Consider the following 10,344-nt stretch of genomic DNA (forward strand, 5'->3'; position numbering starts at 1 on the left):
TCAGTGGGTCATCAAAAAATAGGTGGGATATAAATCTCCTGTAGTAAAATATAAATAGAAGCATTATATATCAGGTATATGGAATATAGCAAAGGTCGTTCTAAGAGGTAATTTTATGCTTATGAAAAATCAGAGATAAATAACCTAATGATATAGTTCAACATCTTAGAAAAACAAGAATACACTAACCCCAACCCAATAGAAGTAAAGAAATAATAAGGATCAGAGTAGCATTTAATGAAATAAAGACTAAAAGAACAATGCATGGGATCAATGAAGCAAAGGGTTGTTTCCATTAAAAGAGAAACAAAATTGATACACCCTTAGCCAATTTAATCAAAAGAAACCAAAAATTCATACTAATAAATTTTTTGAGGAAAAAAAAGGGTATTACAACACATAATTCTGAAATCCTAAGGATCATTAGGACTATTTTGAAAACTTGCCTTCCAATAAATGGGAAAATTTGGAGGATATGGTTAAAATTCTAGACACATGTGATCTACTAAAATTGAAGCAACAATATATAAGAAAATTTAAATAGAGTAATAATAAGCAATGAGGTTGTATCAGTAATAAATGGTTTCCCAAACCAAAAAAGAAGTCAAGGATTAGATGGACTCACAGCTGAATTTTACAAGATCTTTTAAAAAGAGAACTCATATCAATGTTTCAAACTATTTAAAAAATAGAAAGGAAAGGGATGCTTCAACACTCACTCTAAAAAGTCTGTATCTGCCTGATGCCAAAAATGATAAGGAAAAAACAAAAGAGAAAAGTGTATATTAACATACTTAATGAACATGCATGCAGAAATTTTCAGCAAAATACTTTCATACAGAATTCAACAGCACATTAAAAAGATCATACTCCATGATCAACTTGATTTCATTCTAAGACTACAAGTGTGGTCCAGCATAAGCAAACCAGTAAACATATATACCATAAATAGAATCAAGGATAAAATGACATGATAATCTCAATAGATACATAAAAATTATTCAACAAAATTCTTCATTCTTTATGATAATATCTTGAAAAAAATAGGTATAGAAGAAACTACCCCGAAGTAATAAAGTGTTTATACCAAAAAAAAAAAAATATTGTGCACAGGGGAAAAACTGAAAGTTTTTTCTCTAAAAGCAGGTAGAAGACAAGGATATCTAGTTTCTCCACTCTATTCAACACAGTATTTGAAATTTTAACTAGATGAATTAGAAACACAAAGAAGTAAAAAGGATACAAATAGGAAAGGAAGAAAGCTAATCATGCAGTGTGTAGATGATGTGATCTTACACTTACAAGACCCTAAGGACTCCAGTGAAAAACATTTAGATCTGGTAAACATATTAAGCAAAGTAGAATACAAAATCATTATATAATAATAGTGAGTAATTGCAATACACCATTCTTTTTAGTAGATAGATCATCCAGACAAAATCAACAAAGTTACTGCAGAGTTAATCTATACTCCAGATCAATGAATGAAATAAGCATCCACAGAATATTACATCCCAAAATAGCTTTTCTCTACACCAATAACGAACCTGAAGAAAGATAAATCAAGAAAATAATTCCATTGTCAATAGTTTCCAGGAATAAACCCAACCAAGGAGGTAAAAGACTTCTACACTGAAAATTACAGAACAATGAAGAAAAACATTGAAAAAGAAACTAGAAGATGCAAAGCAGTGTGGAGATTTCTTAGAAAACCTGGAATGGAAACACCATTTGACCCAGTTATCCCACTAGTTGGCATATATCCAAAAGACTTAAAATCAGCATATATTGTGACATGGCCATATTAATGTTTATAGCAGCTCATTTCACAATAGCTAAACTATGGAACCAGCCTAAGTGCCCTTCAACAGATGAATGGATGAAGAAAATGTAGCACATATACACAATGGAATATTACTCAGCCATAAAGAGAAATGAAGTTATGGCATGTGTTGGTAAAAGGATGGAATTGGGAATGATCATGCTAAGTGAAATAAGTCAGTTCCCTAAAACCAAATGTTCTCTCAGATATGTGGATGCTAACTTACATCATGGGGGCGGGGCAGGGATTGGCTGGGGGGGGATGTAGAAGTTCATTGGATTAGACAAAGGGAATGAAGGGAAGGGAGGGGAAATGAGAATAGAAAAGATAGGAGAATGACTCATATAGAACTATCCTATGTTCCTAGGTGAATACATGACCAATGTATTTTCACATTGTGTAGAATCAGAAGAGTGGGAAATTGTACTCATATGTCAAAATATGTCATATATAACTAAATAGAAATGTTACAAGAAATAAACGTTAAAGAAATGGAAATGTTAAAAGAAATAAATGGATATGTTAAGAAAAAAAATAAAACAATTTTATTTAGAATAATTACAAAATAAAATACCCAGAAATTAATTAAAACAAAGAAGTGAAATATTTTTTTAGAATGAAAGCTATAAAACTTTGCTGAAAAAAAAAATGATCAGGACCAAAAAAAAAAAAAAAAAAAAAAAAACAAGAAATGTTTTATGTGCAAGGATTGGAAAAATTCATATTGTTAAAAATGTCTGTTACTCCAAACAGTCTACAGATCCAGTGCAATTTTTTTTTTCAAAATACAAATGATATTCTTCAAAGAACTAGAAAATGCAATTCTAAAAGTTTTATGGAACCAGAAGAAAACCCAGGTAGACAAAAAACATACTGAGCCACAAAGAGGAGAGCAGAAAGCCTTAAACTACCTGATTGCAAAATAAAGTACAAAGCTGTGTTACTCATCATGGGGATAAAAGGCTTACAGACTGATGGAACAAAATAGTCTAGAAGGAAACCCACCCATCTGCAGTCAGCAGTGGTGCTAAGACCACTCACTGGGGAGAGCAGTTTTTTTCAATAAATGCTACTAGAAAACTCGTTTACCTGCAAGTACATGATGAAGCCAGACCAGGACTTTTCAGTGGTTTCAAAAATCAATTTAAAATGCATTACAGCCCTCCCCCAGTGCCTGCAAGCGAGGCGCACCTGCAAGCCACGGGCGGGCGGGTCAGGCCCAGCAACCAGCCAAGGGACTGCAGCTACACGCGCCGGCGGGGAACGCGGACCGGACCCACTAGGACAGGTCCGGCGGCGGACGGCTGAGGGCTAGGCCCGTCCCCTCCCCCAGTGTCTGCAGGTAGGAGGGACTGAGAACAGCAGCAGAGCCAGCCCAAAGCCTGCTGAGGGGCGGAACCGGCCCCTCCCCCAGTGCCTGCAAGCGAGGCGCACCTGCAAGCCACGGGCGGGCGGGTCAGGCCCAGCAACCAGCCAAGGGACTGCAGCTTCACGCGCCGGCGGGGAACGCGGACCGGACCCACTAGGACAGGTCCGGCGGCGGACGGCTGAGGGCTAGGCCCGTCCCCTCCCCCAGTGTCTGCAGGTAGGAGGGACTGAGAACAGCAGCAGAGCCGGCCCAAAGCCTGCTGAGGGGCGGAACCGGCCCCTCCCCCAGTGCCTGCAAGCGAGGCGCACCTGCAAGCCACGGGCGGGCGGGTCAGGCCCAGCAACCAGCCAAGGGACTGCAGCTACACGTGCAGGCGGGGAACGCGGACCGGACCCACTAGGACAGGTCCGGCGGCGGACGGCTGAGGGCTAGGCCCGTCCCCTCCCCCAGTGTCTGCAGGTAGGCGGGACTGTGAACAGGAGCAGAGCGGGCCCAAAGCCTGCTGAGGGGCGGAACCGGCCTCTCCCCCAGTGCCTGCAAGCGAGGCGAACCTGCAACCCATCGGGAGGTTAGGCCCAGCAACCTATGGAGTGACACAGGTGCCCCTGGCGCCTGCTGGGTAGGTAGACCTTTGACCGACCAGCAAAGCAGACCTAGGGCCTGCCAGCATGGTAGACGGATCACACTAATTGGAGGAGGATCACAGCCACTACCTGCCCTGCAAGGGTGATTTTTCAACTATACAAGAGCAATATAAATAAATAGAGGGGGAAAATATCAAAGACACAACAATTTCACCAAGCAGGAAGAAACGCCAGCAGTATGAAACGACAAGGAAAGAAAGGACCACAGGCAATGCAGGTCAACTCAACTTTAGAAGAGGTAATAGCTGCAACAGATGGAATGTCAGATAGAGAGCTCAGGACATACATGCTTCAGATGATCTGGAGTCTCAAGGAAGACATGAGACAGCAAAATCAGACAATGAAAGATCACATTGACAAACAAATCCAGGAAGTTAAAGATCAATTTCACAGGGAGATAGAGGTAATAAAAAACAAACAAATAGAAATACTAGGAATGCAGGAAACAATAAACCAACTTAAAAACTCAATTGAGAATACTACCAGCAGAGTGGATCACTTAGAAGATAGAACATCAGATAATGAAGACAGAGTATTTCAACTTGAAAAGAACATAGATAGCTCAGCAAGTCTACTAAGAAACCATGAGCAGAACATTCAAGAGCTATGGGATAATATCAAAAGACCTAACTTAAGAGTCATTGGGATACAGGAAGGCACAGAGCTCCAAACCAAAGGATTAAGCAATCTATTCAGTGAAATAATACAAGAAAACTTCCCAGACTTGAAGAATGAGACAGAATCCCAAATCCTAGAAGCCTACAGGACGCCGAATGTGCAAAATCATAAGAGATCCACACCAAGACACATTATAATGAAGATGTCCAACATACAGAACAAGGAGAGAATTTTAAAAGCTACAAGGGAAAGGAAGCAGATTACATTTAGGGGTAAACCAATCAGAATAACAGCTGATCTCTCAACACAGACTCTAAAAGCTAGAAGATCCTGGAATAACATATTTCAAACGCTTAAAGAAAATGGATTCCAACCAAGAATCTTGTATCCGGCGAAATTAAGCTTCAGGTTAGAAGATGAAATTAAAACCTTCCACGATAAACAAAAGTTAAAAGAATTCGCAGCTAGAAAACCATCTCTTCAAAAAATCCTTGGCAAAACATTACAGGAAGAGGAAATGGAAAATAACATTGATAACCAACAATGGGAGGTAGGACAGTAAAGGGGGGAAAGTAGTCAAAGAGGATAACAAATCAGGTTTAGTAACATCAATAAACAAATATGGATAGAAGAACAAACCATATCTCAATAATAACCCTAAATGTTAATGGCTTAAACTCACCAATTAAGAGACACAGGCTAGTAGAATGGATCACAAAACAAGACCCAACAATATGCTGTCTACAGGAGACGCATTTGATAGGAAAAGATGTACATAGACTGAAGGTGAAAGGTTGGGAAAAATCATATCACTCATATGGACCACGGAAACAAGCAGGAGTGTCCATACTCATATCTAATAAAATAGATTTCAAGCCAAAGCTAATCAAAAGGGATAAAGAAGGACACTTCATACTGCTCAAGGGAACCATACACCAACAAGACATAACAATCATAAATATATATGCCCCAAATAATGGAGCAGCCATGTTCATCAAGCAAACTCTTCTCAAGTTCAAGAGTCTAATAGACCACCATACAGTAATCATGGGAGACTTCAACACACCTCTCTCACCACTGGACAGATCTTCCAAACAAAAGTTAAATAAGGAAACTATAGAACTCAATAACACAATTAACAACCTAGACTTAATTGACATATATAGACTATACCACCCAACATCAAGTAGCTACACTTTTTTCTCAGCAGCACATGGAACCTTCTCAAAAATAGACCATATACTATGTCACAGGGCAACTCTTAGACAATACAAAGAGGTAGAGATAATACCATGCATCTTGTCTGATCATAATGGAATGAAACTGAAAATCAATGATAAAAGAAGAAAGGAAAAATCAAACATCACCTGGAGAATGAACAATAGGTTGCTGAGTGATCAATGGGTTTTAGAAGACATCAAGGAGGAAATTAAAAAATTCCTAGAGTTAAATGAAAACACAGACACAACATATTGGAATCTATGGGACACATTGAAAGCAGTTCTAAGAGGAAAATTCATTGCTTGGAGTTCATTCCTCAAAAAAAGAAAAAACCAACAAATAAATGATCTCATACTTCATCTCAAAATCCTAGAAAAAGAAGAGCAAAACAACAGCAAAAGAAGTAGAAGGCAAGAAATAATTAAAATCAGAGCTGAAATTAATGAAATTGAAACAAAAGAAACAATTGAAAAAATTGACAAAACTAAAAGCTGGTTCTTTGAAAAAATAAATAAAATTGACAGACCCTTAGCCATGCTAACGAAGAGAAGAAGAGAGAGAACCCAAATTACTAGCATACGGGATGAAAAAGGGAATATCACAACAGACACTTCAGAAATACAGAAGATAATCAGAAACTACTTTGAATCCTTATACTCCAATAAAATAGAAGATAGTGAAGGCATAGATAAATTCCTTGAGTCTTATGATCTGCCTAGATTGAGCCAGGAGGATATAGACAACCTAAACAGACCAATAACAATAGAGGAAATAGAAGAAACCATCAAAAGACTACCAACTAAGAAAAGCCAAGGACCGGATGGATATACAGCAGAGTTTTACAAAACCTTTAAAGAGGAACTAACACCAATACTTTTCAAGCTATTTCAGGAAATAGAAAAGGAGGGAGAACTTCCAAATTCGTTCTACGAGGCCAACATCACCCTGATTCCGAAACCAGACAAAGACACTTCAAAGAAAGAAAACTACAGACCAATATCTCTAATGAACCTTGATGCAAAAATCCTCAATAAAATTCTGGCGAATCGGATTCAAATACATATCAAAAAAATTATACACCATGATCAAGTAGGATTCATCCCTGGTATGCAAGGTTGGTTCAATATACGGAAAACAATAAATGTTATCCACCACATCAATAGACTTAAAAATAAGAACCATATGATCATATCGATAGATGCAGAAAAAGCTTTCGACAAAGTACAGCATCCCTTTATGTTCAAAACTCTAGAAAAATTAGGGATAACTGGATCATACCTCAACATTGTAAAAGCAATCTATGATAAGCCACAGGCCAGCATCATTCTGAATGGAGAAAAATTGAAGGCATTCCCTCTAAGATCTGGTACAAGACAGGGATGCCCTCTCTCACCACTTCTGTTCAACATAGTCCTCGAAATACTGGCCAGAGCAATTAGGCAGACGAAAGAAATTAAAGGCATAAAAATAGGAAAAGAAGAACTTAAATTATCACTATTTGCAGATGATATGATTCTATACCTAGCAGACCCAAAAGGGTCTACAAAGAAGCTATTAGAGCTAATAAATGAATTCAGCAAAGTGGCAGGATATAAGATCAACACGCATAAATCAAAGGCATTCCTGTATATCAGCGACAGAGCCTCTGAAACGGAAATGAGGACAACTACTCCATTCACAATATCCCCCCAAAAAATAAAATACTTGGGAATCAACCTAACAAAAGAGGTGAAAGATTTATACAATGAAAATTACAGAACCCTAAAGAAAGACATAGAAGAAGACCTTAGAAGATGGAAAAACATACCCTGCTCATGGATAGGCAGAACTAACATCATCAAAATGGCGATATTACCAAAAGTCCTATATAAGTTCAATGCAATGCCAATCAAAATCCCAACAGCATATCTTGTAGAAATCGATAAAAGAATCATGAAATTCATATGGAACAATAAGAGACCCAGAATAGCAAAAACAATACTAAGCAGGAAGTGTGAATCAGGCGGTATAGCGATACCAGACTTCAAACTATACTACAGAGCAATAGTAACAAAAACAGCATGGTACTGGTACCAAAACAGGCGGGTGGACCAATGGTACAGAATAGAGGACACAGTAACCAATCCACAAAACTACAACTATCTTATTTTTGATAAAGGGGCTAAAAGCATGCAATGGAGGAAGGATAGCATCTTCAACAAATGGTGCTGGGAAAACTGGAAATCCATTTGTACCAAAATGAATCTGAATCCCTATCTCTCGCCGTGCACAAAAGTTAACTCAAAATGGATCAAGGAGCTTGATATTAAATCAGAGACATGGCAACTGATAGAAGAAAAAGTTGGTTATGATCTACACGCGGTGGGATCAGGCTCCAAATTCCTCAATAGGACACCCATAGCGCTAGAGTTAACAAATAGAATCAACAAATGGGACTTACTCAAACTAAAAAGTTTTTTCTCAGCAAAAGAAACAATAAGAGAGATAAACAGGGAGCCTACATCCTGGGAACAAATCTTTACTCCACACACTTCAGATAGAGCCCTAATAACCAGAATATACAAAGAACTCAAAAAATTAGACAATAAGATAACAAATAACCCAATCAATAAATGGGCCAAGGACCTGAACAGACACTTCTCAGAGGAGGACATACAATCAATCAACAAGTACATGAAAAAATGCTCACCATCGCTAGTAGTCAGAGAAATGCAAATCAAAACTACCCTAAGATACCATCTCACTCCAGTAAGACTGGCAGCCATTAGGAAGTCAAACAACAATAAGTGCTGGAGAGGATGCGGGGAAAAGGGCACTCTTGTTCATTGCTGGTGGGACTGCAAATTGGTGCAGCCAATTTGGAAAGCAGTATGGAGATTTCTTGGAAAGCTGGGAATGGAACCACCATTCGACCCAGCTATTCCCCTTCTCGGTCTATTCCCTAAAGCCCTAACAAGAGCATGCTACAGGGACACTGCTACATCGATGTTCATAGCAGCTCAATTCACGATAGCAAGACTGTGGAACCAGCCTAGATGCCCTTCAATAGATGAATGGATAAAAAAAATGTGGCATTTATATACTATGGAGTATTACTCTGCATTAAAAAATGACAAAATCATAGAATTTGGAGGGAAATGGATGGCAATAGAGCAGATTATGCTAAGTGAAGCTAGTCAATCTTTAAAAAACAAATTCCAAATGACTCCTTTGATATAAGGAGAGTGAACAAGGACAGGGTAGGGACGAAGAGCTTGAGAAGAAGATTTACATTAAACAGGGATGAGAGGTGGGAGGGAAAGGGAGTGAGAAGGGAAAGTGCATGGAAATGGAAGGCGATCCTCAGGGTTATAAAAAATGTCATATAAGAGGAAAGGAGGGGTAAGACAAGATAATACAAATGGAAGAAATGATTTACAGTAGAAGGGGTAGAGAGAGAAAAGGGGAGGGGAGGGGAGGCGAGGGGAGGGGAGGGGGGTTAGTAGAGAATAGGACAGACAGCAGAATACATCAGACACTAGAAAGGCAATATGTCAATCAATGGAAGGGAAACTGATGTGATACAGCAATTTGTATACGGGGTAAAAGCGGGAGTTCATAATCCATGTGAATCAACCATGTAATATGATGTATTAAGAACTATGTAATGTTATGAACGACCAATAAAAAAAAAAATAAAAAAAAATGCATTACATATTTAAATGAAAGTCCTGCAGCTATCAAGCTACTTGAAAAAATAAGGGAAATGTTTCAGTATATTGAAACGGGCAAAGATTTTTTGGAGAAGACTCTCAGTGCACGGGAAACACAGGCAAAACAGACCAAGGAGATTACCTCCAAGTAAAAATGTTTCTGTGATGCAAAGGAAGCGATTAGTGGACTGAAGCAGAAATGGATGGAAATAGTTGAACATCATACATCTGACAGGGGGTTGATGTCCTGAATGAGAAGGCAAATTCAAATTTAAAGAGGAAAATAAAAGAAAAAAGAATTGAAAAAAAAAAGAGTATGGAGGGAAAGGGGGAGGGGAGGAATGTAGGAAAGAAGAAAGAAAGTTGAGAAGGGTTGACTAACCTTATTTAAAAATGTAAAATAGCCCAAACGGACATTTCTTAAAAAAATAAAAATGGAAGACATACAAATGGTCAAGCAATACACGAAAAAAATCCTCAACATCACTAATCATCAGGAAAATACTAATTGAAACCGTATCAAGACCACCTCACACCAGAAAGAATGCCTTTGTCACATAAAGAATAGAGGTAACTAGTGCTGACAAGGTCTGGAGAAGGGGAATCCTGCACACTGTTGGTGGGAATTTACATGAACAGGATGGAAAGCTGTTACCGAGGGACCTCAGAAAATTAAGAATAGAACTACCACTGGATCCTGCAATCTCCCTGCTGAGAATGAATCCCAAGGAAACGGAGAGACATGTGCACTCCTGGGTTTCTTGCAGCACCATGTACAGTAGCTGAGGAATGGAAACAACCTGAGTATCCCTCAAAGGATGAATAGATAAAGAAAACGTGGTACATACACACCAAGGATGCTCATCAGGCATAAAAGAGAACGGAATCCTGTCATTTGTGACAGCATCAACCAAACTGAGGATCATTTTGTTAACTGAAATAAGCCAGACTAAAAATACTATTGTTGAAATATCTCCC

Source organism: Urocitellus parryii, chromosome 4 (genome assembly GCF_045843805.1).
Source record: "Urocitellus parryii isolate mUroPar1 chromosome 4, mUroPar1.hap1, whole genome shotgun sequence".
In the NCBI taxonomy this organism is placed as follows: Eukaryota; Metazoa; Chordata; class Mammalia; order Rodentia; family Sciuridae; genus Urocitellus; species Urocitellus parryii.